The 16461-nt window shown below is 37.5% G+C and overlaps 1 pseudogene; it reads right to left on the bottom strand.

The window, feature by feature from the left end:
* Positions 1–974: 974 nt before the first annotated feature.
* The window catches only part of LOC102867706, a 122982-nt pseudogene continuing 107495 nt past the window's right edge, over positions 975–16461 (bottom strand).

Here is a 16461-nt window from a genome sequence, read left to right as displayed (position 1 = left end):
TCCAGTTTTTCTCAGTCTTACCCCACCCCAATGCCAGCCTCATTCTACAACAGTGGCACCATATAGCATTTGTCCCTTTGTGACTGAGATATTTTTGACACTGTGCAATAATTTTCACATTCCTGTTGTATTATCTTTCTTTTTTAGAATATAACTTTTTATTTTCACAGTGGCAGTTAGGAGGAAGTTGCCAGTGTTGCTATCGTTATGTGCAGTTGCCTGCTACTCCTAGCGACCTTAAGTATAAAAGCTCTGAATCCTGCCCTATTCTGAACCAATCTCACCATCTCTGACAGACCTAATTCCATTTATCCACTCACTGAGTCAATCCATCTCATCCTGGGTCTTCCTCTCCTGTGCTGTCACTCCACTCTTCCAAGCATGACATCCTTCTCCAAGGACTGATCTTTCCTGGGCACGTGCCCAAAGTATGTGAGGTAGGGCTTCAGAAACCTTGCTTCCAGGGAGCAGCTTGTTTCCAGCCTTTCCAGTGCAGACCTGTTTGCTCTCCCGGCAGTCCACGGTGTGTTCAACACTCTTCCCCAGCACCACAACTCAAAGGTGTAGATCTTTCTATTGTAGTTGTTGTCCAGCTCTCTGATGCATAGCAAATTATTGCAGAGGCCATGGCCTGGATCGGGTACACTTTAATGTCCAGAGTGATAACATTGCTCTTCAGTACTCTAGAAGATTCCCTGACAGCAGACTTTCCCAATGCAATTTGTCTTTTGATTTCCTGACTGCTGATGCCAGGAGTGTTAGCTTTTGTTCATTGTAAAAGCAAACAAGATTCAACAGTAACAACAAAAACTCTTGGGCTTGAAAAATCAATTCCACTAGGAGACTATTTGGAGGATTCTTACTACTTTTAGAAGGAATATGCTCTGCATATTTTACAAAAGATAAATTTTTAAAGAAGAGATGCTTGTTTGAAGGATTTTTCTCCTCAGGCTCAAAGTTATTTTGGGGAGGTGTCACAGTGCTAAGAGCAGAGTGACTGGACAGTGATCACTGCCTCAGGTTTTGGAATAGATCTTGCTGTCACATAATGCAGGTAATAGAGAGTGAGACAAAATTTTAAGACACCATCCAACTTCTTGGCTCTCACATTCATCAAATAGGCCAAGAATGTATAAGTCTAAGCTGTATTTGGGTAGAGGTAACAGAAGCTGTCAGCTTGCAGCAATTCCCAAAAGCTTTGGCTATTTTATGAAGTAAAGCCAGCGTTCTTTTTGTTTCCTTTGCAGCTGTGAAGGTCAATCTCCTTATGAGCCACATTGAGGTCCCCACATAGCACAAGAGGCTTACGTGAAGCTAAATCCTGCAGGAATTTGCAAAAGGCTTTTACCCTGCGCTGCCAATACTCCAGTCACAGAGACTCGGCACAAATGCATCAAATTCAACTACCTGGCCTTCTTGATTAAGTTCTTCATCACCAATGCCATAAGAGACTTTGAATGGGCACTGATGGGAGAGTAGGCTCACACCACTGTATCCTTCCTTGTCCAAAGGTGCTAACCAGTACTGATGAGATAACCTAGACAAGTCTTGAAGTTCAGCTGGTAACTTTTTTCTGTGAACATTCGGTTTCTTGGAGGTACAGAATTTCTGGGGCTTCTTCCATCACCCAGTATAAGCCCTTCTTTTTAATCCAAATTTAAAACCAATTCCCATTTCAGGAATATGTATTAAGTTTGGTAGATATGCCACTAGTGTAGGTTTTCTGATTAGGAAGGTTCTCGTATAACACTGGACGCTTTCCTCCTGTCTAATTTTCATTTTTATTTTTGGATTCTGGTTGGAGCTTTGGCTCTTCACCATCTTCTGCCACAGCTCCCAGCCCCCCCTTTTTTATTGTCATACCTATAATTATTCAAATACCCACTCAAGAAAAAAAAAATTACTGCCTTTGCTAGCTTCACACTCCAGGCAGGATACTCCTCACTCAAGGAAAGTGGGGGGGGGGGGAAAGGATCATCTTCCATATAAGAGGGAACAAATATAAATCTCTTGCAGTCAATCAAATAAGTAGTTGTCCTGCGAATTTTCTAGCATAGACTGATGAGCATGTCCAGGGCTGCATCTGTTTGATACATGTTAATTGGCATCCCATCGATTCCCGGGTGCTTTTTTTTTCCCCTCCAATGCCTTCAGTGCAGCTTTTACTTCTGCTTTCATTATCATTGGCTGTTGATCATAAAGTACTTTGTGAAATATAGTGTTAGCCAATTCTTTGTGGTACAATGATTCTGTGTATTCCCTCCATCTTCTCTTGATATTTGCTGGAATTTTCATGATTTACCCATAGCATCTATAAGTATTCCAGCTTGAGGCTTGAATTGTTTTTTCAGTTCCATCAGTTAGTGTTATATTAAGTGAGTTTTCCCCTTTTCATTTTCCAATTTTCTGCATATTTCCTTATAGTAGTTTACGTTTTCTTCCCCAGCTGCCTAGAAACCAGGGCAGAGATCATATTATAGATACAAACAAGGACTTATTCATGGCAAATACCTTTTTCAAATATAGTAGCCTACTGGTAAGAGACTACACCACAATCTCAAAGACACACAGTTCGAATCCACCAGCTGCTTTGAGTCAGAACGATGGGCAGTTTCCTCCTTTGCAATTAACAGTTTCTGAAAACCCACTGGAGGGTAAATTATGGGTTGGTCTACCTGAAGGTACTCAACACCAAACACCAAGCCTGTTTTTATACAGGTCTTACTTGGTACAACACGCCTAAATCAGATTTACCAAATCTGTAGTAAATGGCTCAGGAGAGAGTCATTATAACAAGGCTAAGGATAACAAAAACGGCCAGGAGCTGATTATAGAACAGACTATAGAACAATTGCTCTAAATTAAAGCTGAAGAAGAAGAAAACAAACAACAAAACAACAAATCCACAAAATACAATCTTGAGTATATCTTACCTGAATTCAGAACATTAGAAGCATTGAAAATTAAAAAGCCAGGGGAAATGATCAAAATAGATGTCAGAAGAAACTGAAAATTGCTCTAAAATGTAGAGGAGCTAAAGAAGCAAAACAAAGACATTATTAAGTAAAAGAGCCGAACACTCTATTTTTTTCTTATCTTTGAAGACCTCCGGGTCCTGGAACAACCATGAAACCTTTGTCCCAATATAGCTGAGATTGTGAGTAGGAACACTATTAGGCAAAGTTTCATTCTCAAGTACACAGGTCCGTATGAGTTGCAGTCGACTCCATGGCACCTGATAACAAACACAGCAGGTAAGGAAAGTGAAAGGGAAGTAAATCACTACCTAGAAGGTAGATATATGTTAGCTTGCCAAAAGAAGATACTGATTGGGGCATTTAAGGTAACAAAGATATATACTATTGCATGTCTCATTTTGTAATGACAATAATCATAATAATTCTGGGTAAAGTTTGAGAAAAATATAGAACAAAATGATAATAAAAAGATTCACTTTACATGTCTGATAAAAACTAGTACAAACAAACAAACAAACAAAAAACACTAGTGGAAACACTAAGATTCTGGTCCTAAAGACTCCTCTGGCTTGAAATTAAACTCACCACCATGGCCCAACATTAAGCCAAACAGTAACACCATGACTGTACTTCTTTTTAGATAATATAAGATCGAAAGACCAGCAATTGCCCAAGAATAAAGCTCAGAAGGAGGGAAAGGATAGGAAACAAGGCTTAATGGAAATGGTAAAAACAGAGAAGAGGCTACAAAAGTGTTGTTATTTTGTGATCATTGCAACTCATACTACACACACACACAAGCACATAAAATTTACGCATTGTTGAATGGAAAACAACCTTATTCTGTAAAATGTCACCCAGACAATAATATTAAGATTGAAAAATTTTAAAAAAATCTACACCACTAAAACATGAAAGAAAAGTCATAGAAGATGAATAAGTTATATAAAAATAATTTTGTTTCTGTGTTGATTTGCTTGGCAAAATAAAAATACTGCTAAAATTAAGAGAAAATAAAGTCAACTGACAGTGTTTCCAGTCTAGAAGTTTTCATTTTTCTTTATATAATGAACAACTTGTTTGGTCCTCTATCTTCCAATTACCCAATTTAGCTGAGTTCAATAATTTCAACTGATATTTCTTCTTTTAGGGACTTGTGAGACACAATCCATTTCTAATTGCTTTGATTATGACTTATCTAACCTCTATTTCCCCATTACTTTCCTGAGTCCATTTTTAATTTAATGAACTAAACTAATAAAGTTTATAGCAGACTTTTAATATGGATTTCCAGAATGACTTTATGATTTAGAATTTTTTTAAAAAAAACTGTATTCCTTCATACTAACTAAATGAGGTTGAAGAGTGACACCTTTATCTTAAACTCTGCCATCTATTTGCATAATTATGCCTTGGAACATGTTTATGTCTTAGGGCATTTGGAATTTTAAATACTAAGACTGTGCATTTTTCCCCCTACAATTTTTCTTTGTTACTTTCCTATTGTGTTCTACTTTTTATACTGAGCTTCTCTAACAATTTCTTCCACAGTCTATCTGATTTCTATGTGATATATTTGGTGATGCTCATGTGTAAATTCACCACTCATGGTATTTTTTTCTTTTAGTATTTGTGAGGAATAAATAGTTAAATATACAAATTTGATCATTCTGTTCTTCCTCCATACCTATTCAATCTTTACCTATTCAATTCGAGAAGCTTGACTCTTTGAAGAAGAATGTGACATCAGGGTTGGAGAAAATCTTAGCAATAACTTTCATTATGCTCATGATACAACCTTGCTCAGTAAGTAAGGAGGACATGAAGTGCTTGGTGCAGAAGGTCAAAGACTAGAGTCTTCAGTATGGATTGCATCTCAACATGAAGAAACGAAACATCATGATAGGTGGGAAATAGAGTGAAACTGTTAACAACTTTGTCTTACTTGGATCTGCATTGCACTGGGGAAGTATGCAGTCAGGGACTTCTTCAATTTATTGAGGAGCAATGATGTTAGTTTGAGTACTAAGGTGCACTTAATTTAGGCCATGCTCTTTTCAGTCATTTGCTATTTATCTGAAACTTGGACAATGAATAAAATTGACAGAAGAATTGATTCCTTTTAACTGTGGAGTTGTGGAAGATTGTTCCATGGACTACCAAAAGAATAAACAGGTATGTCTTGGAGATGGTGTAGGCAGAGTACTCTTTGGAGGCAATGATAATGAAGCTTCATCTCATATGCTTTGGCTATGTTGTTAGGAGAGGCAATCCACAGGAAAGGGACATCGTGATTGGGAAGGTAGAAGAATGGAGGGGGGAAAAAAAGCCTGTCAACTAGGTGGATTGATACAATGACTCCAGCAATGGACTTGAGTGTTTGAGAGAGTGTGAGGATGGCACAGGATAGGACAAGGTTCCCATCTGTTTTTCATAGGGTGTGTATGAATAGTACTTAACATGACAGCATCTAACAATAACATTGCTTTACACTGTTAAGCTTCTGAAAGATTCAGTACTGAACTAGTTCAAAAAGTGCAGGGATGCATTTTATCCTCCTAAGGAAAACAAAAAATAAGGCAAAATCTATTAAACAATAGGATTCATGTCATTAACATTAGGTTTTAAAAAAGAACATTTTCCTGAGAAAAAAGAAATGGTATGATGTCTAAAAATTCCCAGGGGTGAAGATATTTCCTAGACGTGGTGCAAGGAGGAGAGAGAAACTATGGTCTACTGAGCTAACAGATATGGGAGACTATGTAAGTGAGTTACTTTAGTTTCCTGGACAGGGTACCACAGATGACAGAGTTTCAAGAAGAAATTGCAGTTCTGCTGGAGGTCACTTTGGAAAAGTCAGTTGAGAACTAGTCAGCACAACAGTGTGCACAAACTACCCACGTACTGGGGAGAAGGAAGAAAAAAACCCAAAAAATCACCTCTCTTAAAAGATGAAAGATATCTGTACCTAGAACTAACACAAGATCACAAATGGTGTATGTTGCCAGCAAGGGTAGGTAGAGACAAGAATAAACTTGTATAATAAAAAAAAATTAAATAGTAGTCTTTACATTTTTTTTGTAGATTACATATCTTAAACCTAAGTTAAACTCTACTCTGATACCATTTGTTGTTATCATGTGCCATCGAGTTGCTTGTGACTCATGGTGACCCTCTTTACAACAGCCCTAAACCCTGCTCCATATTGAGTCAAACTTATTGTCTCTGAAACACCTACTTCCATTACCCCAATCATTGAATTGATCCATCTCATCGAGTGTCTTCCTCTCTTGTGCAGTCCTTCTAGTCTCCCGAACATGATGTCCCTCTCCAAGGACTGGTCCCTACTTGCAGCATGACCAATGTATGTATGTCAGACGAAGCTTCATAATCCTTGCTTCCAAGGAGCATCCTGGTTTCATCCCCTCCAGGATGAACCTATTTGTTCTTCTAGCAAGCCGTGGTATAGTCAGCACTCTTCTCCAGCACCACAGCTCAAAGACATCAAATTTCTTTATATTATTTCTGGTTATTGTCCAGCTTTCTGATGCATAGCTTGCAATTGTGAAGACTATGGCCTGGATCAGGCACGTTAGTCTCCAGCCTGACGTCATTGCTCTTCAGTACGCTAGAGAGGTCCCTGACAGCTGACTTTCCCAATGCAATTCGTCTCTTGATTTCATGGCTGCTGGTATCAAGTGTGTTGACTGTGGAACCAAGCACATTAAAACTGTTAACAATCTCAATCTTTTCACCATCCATACCGATGCTGCCAATTGACTCAGTAATGATAATTTTTGTTTTCTTGATGTTGAGCTTCAATCCACATTGAAGGCTACAGTCCTTGACTTTCTGCAGCAAGTGTGTCAGGTCCTCCTCAGTTTCAGCAAGCAAGGTTGTTGATGAATCTTCCTCCAGTCCTGATGTCACATTCTTCCTCATACATACCAGCATCCCAGATGATCTGTTCTGCATATAGTTAGAAAAGGTATGGAGACAGAATACATCCCTGGCTGACACCCTTCCCTATTTTGAACCCTGCAGTGTCTCTTTCCTCTGTCCTGATAACTGCCTCTTGGTTCAATTTCAGGTTTTTCATAAGCACAAGCAAATGTTCTGGGATTCCCATTCTTCTCAGAGTCAACAAGTTTGTTGTGATCCACACAGTCAAATGCCTTTGCATAGTCAATGAAACACAAATAGAAAAGATGTTCCTCTGGCCAAGATCTAACTACATTAGATATAATATTCCTAGTACCATGGCCTATTCTTAGCCCAGCTTGCACATATGGCAGTTCTCTGTTGATGTGTTTCTCCAGTTGTTTTTGTATAATTTTCAGCAGAATCTTGCTTGCATTTGATATTAATGATACTGTGCAATATTTTCCACATTCTGTCATGTCGCCTTTCTTTGGAATAGGAACAAATATCGACCTCTTTCAGTCAGTTGGCCAGGTGGCTATCCTCCAGATTTCTTGGAACAACTTAGTGAGCACATGCTGGACAGCATCAGTTTGTTGAAATATGTCAGTTGGTATGCCGTCAACTCCTGGAGTATTGTTTTTTGCTAATTCTTTCAGAGCAGCTTGAACTTCTTCTTTCATCACCACCACAGGCTTTTGTTCATATGTTGTTTCATTAAATTCTTCTGTGTCAACCAATTCCTTATGGTATAGTGACTATGCATACTCCTTCCATCTTTTTTTACTGCTTTTTTGGATCATTTAATATTTTGTCCAAAGTATCCTTAGAAACCTGAAAAACAAGACATTAAAGTTTCTGTCTGAATCCAAGAACATGACCACATCCAAGAGCCATGGTGTGTTGTATTGTGTTAGGTTTGTTTGATTCAGATCATAGTCTTTCCAATTATTAGCTATACATCCAAGACATAGATAATGAATAGGAATGATAAAAAAAGAATGGATGCCTTTGAGCTATGGTGTTAAAGAAGAACACTGAGCATCCCATGGACAGTCAAGAGAACAAGCAGATATATATTGGAGATGGTGCAGCCAGAGTACTCTTTGGAGGCAACAATGATGAGGCTTTGCCTCACATACTTAGGACAGTTTTCTAGGAGGTGCTATTCCTTGGAGAGGGACATGATGTTGGGAAGGGTCAGCAAAGGAGAGGAAGACTCTCTACCAGTTGGATTGACATGCTGACTGATACAATGGGTTCTTGTGTGTCAGGAAGTGTGAGGATGGCTCAGGACAGAGCAGATTTTTTTTGTTCATAAGGTTGATAGGAGTCATGCTCTGTTCAATAGCACCTAACAACAACATCAACCACCTAGTAAAATAAAATTGTTTATAATTTCAAAACTTTATATATCTATTATGCATTGACTTATGGTTCAAAGGAGAAGATTTTTGTTTTCTTGTTATTCACTGAAGAGTGTAGTCATTGATATTCTGCAGCAAGCAGAACTGTTTCACTCTCAGTTGGCAGGATCAAAATTAGCAATGGATAGCTTCTAATCAAGATATCCAGGGAAAAAAAGTAGGAGGAACACAACCATAATAGCATTAATAAAGTAATTAAAAATGGCCTAATAGAAATATTCATATTAAACAACAACCAAAAAACCCCCTACCAAAACCAATCTTCAACAACAACATTACATACACATGGATCTCACAAGATTGTGAAGGAATAAAATTGGCTTAATTTGTGAAAGCTCAATAACAGTAGTTGAAATCAGGTGGGGATGATTGTGGAACTTCTGGTCCATCAATTACTCATGTACAAGTTCAAATTAAGGCTAAATAAAATTAAAACAAGTTCACAAAAATAAAAATATGATCATGAATCTATTTTATCTGAATTTCAGTATCATCTTAATAATAGCTTTGAAGAATTGAACACCAATGATTGAAGACCAGATGAGTTATGGGATAACATTAAGAATATCATAAATGAATAGAGCAAAAGGTCACTACAAAACAGAGAAGAAAGAAAAAAAAATCAAATTAGTTGTCAGAATAGACCCTGAAAATTGAATTAGAGTATTGAGACCAAAAGAAAGGGGGAAAATGCTAAAGTTAAACAGCCTAACAGAATATTCCTAATACCAGCTTCAGAAGACAAATGAAACTATTATAATGCAATGTGCAAATACCTAGAATTGGAGAATACAAGAGTAAGACCTCATTCAACATTTCTCAGGCTGAAAGAAGAGAAAAACAGTATCAAGCTTGAGTTGTATTTTAGAGCTGCTATGAGAAAAATCTTGAATTATCTAGAAATCACCAAAAGAAGGTGAATAGAATGCACAAAATCACTGTGCCTCCCCTCTCCTCAACCCCCATCCTCAAAGAGACATGTATGTTGCTACGATGCTGAACAGGTCTTATTGAAGCTTACAGATTAAGATGGACTAAGACGTAAGGCTTATACAATGTCCTGCCAAAATTTAGCCAAAATTAGCCCATAGACCAATATTATTGGATCCACAGCCACTCATGGAGATTGGACAGGACTATGTAGTGCTATGTTCTGTTGTGCATAAGTTCAACATGAATCCAAAACTCAGGGATAGCTACGTTAGCATCATGTTGACCTTACTATTCCAAATTCTGAAAACAACTCAATAAAACATCCAGAAAAAAAAATCCCCAGGACTAGGTGGCATCCAGTTCCCATTTCTGATTCTATAAAGGATCATAGGAGAAGATCCTGGATAGGAGTGAAAAAAAAAAGAAACAAAATTCAAAAATACATAAATAGACAGGCTTACTTGTCTGCTTGAGACAAGTGAGACCCTCAAGACTATGACCATTAGACACCATTCAAACCTGAAACACAACTTGTCCCTGTGGCTCAGCCTTCAACCAATAAGAACTCACAGAGGACCCTTATATTTAAGGCCAGACCCTTGTTTCCATTTTGGAGAATGGATGAAGCATCTGGACTCTGTACGATGGTCGCTCTTTTTTAGTTGAGGGTCAGTGTGTAATGTTTGGTTTGATTTATTTTTTTCTTTTTTTGTTTGTTTGTTTTGTTTTTTATTTAAGCCTCTTGTGTAGAGTCCACAAGACCTCATAGAAGGCCCTTGTATTTAAAAGTTGGTTGGGCCTTCAGGCCTGTGGCCCTTGGGTCTAGTGTTATTATATTTAGGAGGAACACTCCTTTAAGTCGTACAACAGCCTTCTGTTAATTTGCTGTACAGAGGTGATCTGAGTTTTCTGTGATCCTGATGCTTGTGCCATTGGGGTGTCAAAATATGGGCTCACAAATTGATGGAATAGAAATTGGCATGTTTCAAAAACAGATGCGTTCCTGGACATGCTCATCAATCTATGCCAAGAAATTTGGAGAACAACTGGCCAACACACTAGAAAAGATCAGTATTTTTTCCCATTCCCAAAAAAGGTGATCCAACAGAATGTGGAAAAATTTAACAATATCATTAATATAACACACAAGCAATAGCAGCTGGAACAGTACATACACAAAGAAATGTCAGAATTTCAAGCAGGATTTTAGAAGAGGTCATAGCATCAATAATGTCTTTATTAATGTAAGATGGATCCTGGCTGAAAGCAAAAATACCAGAAGAATGTCTATTTGTGCTTTATTGAATATGCAAAAGCATTTAACTATGTGGATCATGATAAATTATTGCTAACATTGAGAAGAATGGGAATTCCAGAACATTTAATTGTGGTCAGGCAAGACCCACGCCTAGACCAAGAGACTGCTATTAAACAGAGCAAAGGAGCACAACATAGTTTAAAATTAAGAAAGGTGTGTGTCAGGGTTTGTATCCTTTCTTTATGTCTATTCAATCCGTATGTTGAGAAAATTGTTCAAGAAGCTGGACTCTGTATCAGGATGGAAGGAAAATTCATCAATTGCATTCATTATGAAATAGCAGATTACACTTTACTTTCTGAAAGTGAGGAAATACTTAGTGCAGGAGTTTAAACACTGGAGCGTTCAAACTGAATTGCTTGTCAATGTCAAGAAAATAAAAATTGTCACCCTGGACTGATAGGGAGCATTATGGTAGATGCAGTGTAGACTGAATCTGTCAGTGACTTCGTCTTACTTGGATCTATAATCAATACACTAGGTACAAGCAGTCAGGAGATCAGCAGGCATATTGTACTGGGCACATTTGCAGTCAGGGACTTCTCCAAATTATTGAGGAGTAATTATAAATATCACTTTAAGGACTAAGGTGTGCGTAATTCAGTCCATGGACTTTTCAATCACTTTCTATAATACTAAGAGCAGGACAGTAAACAAGGATGACAGAAGAACTATTATCTATGAATTGTGGTGTTGGAGAAGAGTGTTTACTATTGCATGAACTCCTAAAAAAACAAACATATTTTAGAGAAGGTGCGGCTAGAATGGTCTTTGGAGGCAAAGATGTTAAAGCTTCATCTCACATCCTCTGCGTGTGTTGTTAGGAGAAGCTATTCCTTGGAAAGGGATATCTTGCTCTGAAAGATAGAAGGACAGTGATGGAGAGGAAGACACTCAACCAGGTGGACTGACACAGTAATTCCAGTATTGAGTTCAAGTGTGACAGAGGGTATGAGAACAGTACAGAGTAAGACAGGGTTCAGATATGTGTTGTTTATAGAGTCTCTATGAGTTGTACTCAACTAAATGGCATTTAACAACACAGCAATTTACAGCATTAGAAACACTGAAAATTATTTTCTTTGTTAAAAAACAAAGCTAACAAGATGAGTTTAAATAATGCTTGTCTTCTTTTTGACATGTAACTTATAATTACCTTGGCAAATTTTCATACTCTTTTAGATAAGTTTCCTATATTTTATTTTTTAGTGTCATTAAAAATCTTTTAGAATTCCTTTATAGTGAACTTTGTTCCCCATCACACTTATTTTAGAATAACAATCTTTTTCATAAAAGCTTTAATTTTCTATTTATTTGTGCTGATAAATTCACCCTCACTAAATTATTCTGGTTGTATACCTAGTTTCTCAAAGATAATTTTGTCAATATGGCCAGCCTTTCATTCTATAATTTAATTTTTGTCCCATTTAAATTTCATTGTCATCATCATCATATTTTATTTCTTTGTTCCACTTTTACCTTTTAGACCATTTCTTTCTTTGAATCCATATCTGCAAAGTGCTATGATTCTGTGGGAGACAAGGTAACAACACTGCTACCAGTAGCTTACTCTTTGAACTGAATAGCAAATAAGTATTGCTCTACCCCTGACAAATTTTGAAAAACATGGCATTATTGGTCACTGTTTATGATATGCATCTGTTATTTGCATAGTGATTTGTGGACTGAGATGCCAGTAGCCAACATTATACTTTATATAATACTCAGGATAATGTGTAATTGAAATTTGAACCATATTATTTAACAATGCCAAGACCTGTGTGGCATGACCAGCCCCAAAGCCTTTTCCAGCCACTGCTTCTCTATCATCTGTTAAAGGCTGCAACCCAGCCCAGGCTCACTCACACCTTGACTGACAACAGAACCACAGCTTGCCAGGTTGAGAGGGTATAGTTTCAGTGTGGCCCAGACTGCAATCCCACTCAGTGAACTAGACCACTTCCCCTGCAGCATGGAGAGACCCCACTGCCCTGCCACCTGGAGACTACCCAGCTGCTGCACCTGCTGTCCAATGCCAGGAGCATCAAGATCACAGGTGTTTTGGCAATAAGTATTGTCTAGTTACATCACTTGGGGTTTTTTAAGCTCAAGCAGAGGATGCTGAGTGGAGTTGCAGTTTCTAAAGGCCAATAGTCATGCTGTTCTGAGTTAACTATTGTTCCAAAGAGGGAAGCACCAATATACAGGTCCTTCAAAAAACACTGTCATATCCTGGGTCATTATACAGTTACAACAATCTAACATCTATTAGGAAAAAAATCTCACATAAATTCACAAAGCAACAGTCTGCCTCAGTCCTCATGAAGAAAAAAAAAAACAACAAAACCCAAAATAACCCTTCTCCTATAAAAGCAGATCCAGTGAATACCGCAGAGAGAGCAACCAAAAAAATATGTTGATGAACAGCTACAGAAGAAGATACAAATGATGAAAGAAACAAGGGCAGTCACTAAGAAAGCAAATATGACAGAACAATAATCTAGGAAAACTATGTTGATAAGGAATGACTTGAAGAGCTATAAAAGAAAATTAAAGGGGGAAAAAAGGAAGAAAGAATTGGTATGGCTTCGTACAATCTTCCACACATTACCCTCTGCCAAGTGTCCAGTCAATCAACTATGTACCTGCTTTAAAAATGTCTCAGTGTGTCCTGCCTGGACTGGTCTTTTGCCTGGAGCACTAGACCACAGCACCCTCCAACTGGAGGCCCCTCGCCCTGATGCCAGAACCTCCAAACCTGCCTCCTGGAGAACTTTCTCCCCCACTTCAACATTCCCGCCCACCATCTGGAAGCCTGGCACTAGCCCCCTACCTGTAAGTCCCACCCCCATCACCTGGAAGTCCAGAATCCTCCATCTGGAGAATCTGGCCCCAACATCAGGATGCTCCAGCCCCAATGCCTGGAGGATGACCTGATGCCACCCCTCTAAACTGCACCAAAAACATTATTTTTACAGCTGAACTAATTTAATTTTCTCCCTGCTCCAAAAGCTTGAGCTGCAAGTAAGACTGAAACAAGTCTTTCCTTTAGTCAAAATATCAGAGAGAAACTCAGGCAGGCTAGCTGTCCCACCCTCCTCCCAAGCAGTGATGTCAGACTAAGAGCCTACTGTCACCTCAGGCTTGAAAAACGACCACAGCAATGTCATAGAAGAAGCAGGCTATCTCACAACCTACACAAACCCAAAACAAAATGTCAGTTCCCCAAAGGGACACAATATCAGTGGATTTCCTGAAGTCAGAATGTGTGAGGAAACTTTCTGACATGGAATATAAAAGAACAATGATTGAATATTTTCAATGGCTGAAAGACAAACTTGAAAAATTACAGGACACTGAAAAAACAACAACAACAAATATACCAAAAACCAAGAAGAACTTTAAAAACAAAATCAAAACAATGCAGATAAAGCAAACAAGGAATTAGAGTCTCTGGAAAAACAAGAAACCAAAATCCAAAATATGAGGACCAGTGTTCCAGACGTTGTCAATATATTAGAGGGACATATGAACAAAGTTGAAGTGACAGAACACAGAAGCAATTAAATAGAAGATAAAATTGTCAACACTGATCTGCTAGAACCAAAAGCAGAATCAAAAGGAAGAAAAGAAGAAAGCCTAAGAATAGTGTGGGACACTATCAAGAGGACTAACATACATATAATTGAAATCCTAGAACTGGAAGAAGTGAGTATAGGCACACAGAAAATTGTGGAAGAATTACTAGAAGAAAACTTTCCAGTCATAATGAAGAATGAGAGAATATATATTCAAGAAGCTGAGAGAACAACATATAGAATAGAACCCAAAAGAAAAACACAGAGGCATATCATAGTAAAATTTGCCAGAACCAAAGATAAGGAGAGAATTTTGAAAGTAGCTGTGAAGAAACAAAGAGAAACCTATTACAGAGAGTAAATAAGTACTAATTACTCAGCAGAAACCACGTGAACAAGAAAAGAGTGGAATGACATATATCAGTCAAACACTCACAGAACACAACTGTCAACCAAGAACACTATATCCAACACAACTGTCCCTCAATAGTTACACTGAATGTGAATGGTTCAAATGCACCACTGAAGAGAAAAAAGAGTAGCAGACTGAATAAAAACCCAAAACCCATCAATATACTGTTTACAAGAGATAGATAAGAAAAGTGAAGATTAAGAAAGACTAACAATGAAAGGGTAGAAAAAAAATACCAATCAAACAACAACCAGAAAAAAAGCAGGAGTAGCAATATTAATCTCTGGTAAAATATATTTCAATGCAAAAACCATTACAAACACAAGGAAGGTAACTATATAATGCTTAAAAGGTCAGTAGAGAATAAGAGGACATAACAATAATAAATATCTATACAACAAATGATATAACTGTAAAATATACAAATTACACATTAACAAAACCAAAAAAAGAAATAGACAATATCACTAAAATAGTTGTAGAATTTGATACACCACTCTCAAGAAAAGCTAGAACTACCAGAAAGAAACTCAACAAAAATGTTGAAGAATTAAACCACACAATAAACCAACTTGATCTCATAGATAGATAGATAGAGAGGATAGTAGACCCCCAAAAAAGCCCAGCATACTTCCTTTTTCAATGTGCATGAAATATTCTCCAGAATAGTTCACATTTTAGGTCAAAAGGCAAACATCAATAAATTACCAATTTCCAGAGTATTGAAAAACATAGAAATAATACAAAATAATACAAAGCACCTTCTTAGACAACAATGCTACCAAATTAGAAATTAATAACAAGAGGATAAAAGAGAATAAACAATACATTTGGAAGCTGAATCATACTTCACTTGAACATGAATGGTTGATTGTTATTTGTGGTTATGTGCCGTCATGTCACCTGTGACTCATCGCAACCTTATGTATAACAGTCCTAAACCCTGCTCTATTCCTTGCCAATTTAATTGTCTCTCACGCATCAATTATCATTACCGCAGTGACTGAATCAATCCGTCTATTTGAGGGTCTTCCTCTCCTGCACTGTCCTTCCATACTCCCAAGCATGATGTCTCTCTCCATGGACTGATCCTACCTTGCAACATGTCCAAAGTATATCAGATGGAGCTTCAGAATCCTTGCCTCCAAGGAGAAGCCTGGCTTCACCCTTTCAAGGACAGACTTGTTTGTTCTCCTAGCAGTTCATGGTATATTGAATACTCTTATCCAGCACCACAGCTTAAAGGCATCAATTCTCCCTCTAACATCCGTAGTCATTGTAGAGCTCTCTGATATATTTAGTAAGTAATGGCAAAGACCATTGTCTGTACCAGGCACACCTTGGTCTCTACACTGACATCATTGCTCTTGAGTATTTTGGAGTGGTCTCTTAAAAATGAAATAAAAAATTTTCTTGCAACAAATTACAATGAAAACACAACTAATAAAAACCTCTGAGAAATAATAATAAAAGGAATAATTAGAGGTCAATTTATAGTAAAAAAGATGTCAAAAAGGAAGAAAAAAATGATAGCTGCTTCTATATCATAACCTCTCCAAAAAGTTGAAAAATCACACAAGAAAACATGACACACTCTAAAAAAAATTAGAGAACTTACGGCAGAAATACATGAAACGGAAGAAAGATAATCAATTGAAACCATCAACAAAACCACGAATTGGTTCTTTGAAAAGGTTAATGAAATCAACAACCACTAGAAAAACTATCAAAGGGAAAAAAAAGGAAAGACAGAAATAATCCGAATAAGAGATGAAATGGACAATGTCACAATGGAACAAACTAAAATAAAAAGGTAAACAACGGGACATTATGAAAAACTATGTTGTTGTTGTTATGTGCCTTCGAGTAGTTTCCGACTCATAGCGACCCTATG

This window comes from Elephantulus edwardii, unplaced genomic scaffold, assembly GCF_000299155.1.
Source record: "Elephantulus edwardii isolate Elephantulus edwardi_28Jun2011 unplaced genomic scaffold, EleEdw1.0 scaffold00069, whole genome shotgun sequence".
In the NCBI taxonomy this organism is placed as follows: Eukaryota; Metazoa; Chordata; class Mammalia; order Macroscelidea; family Macroscelididae; genus Elephantulus; species Elephantulus edwardii.
The sequence above is the reverse complement of the archived record's forward strand: the minus strand, read 5'-3'. Positions and strand labels throughout refer to the sequence as shown.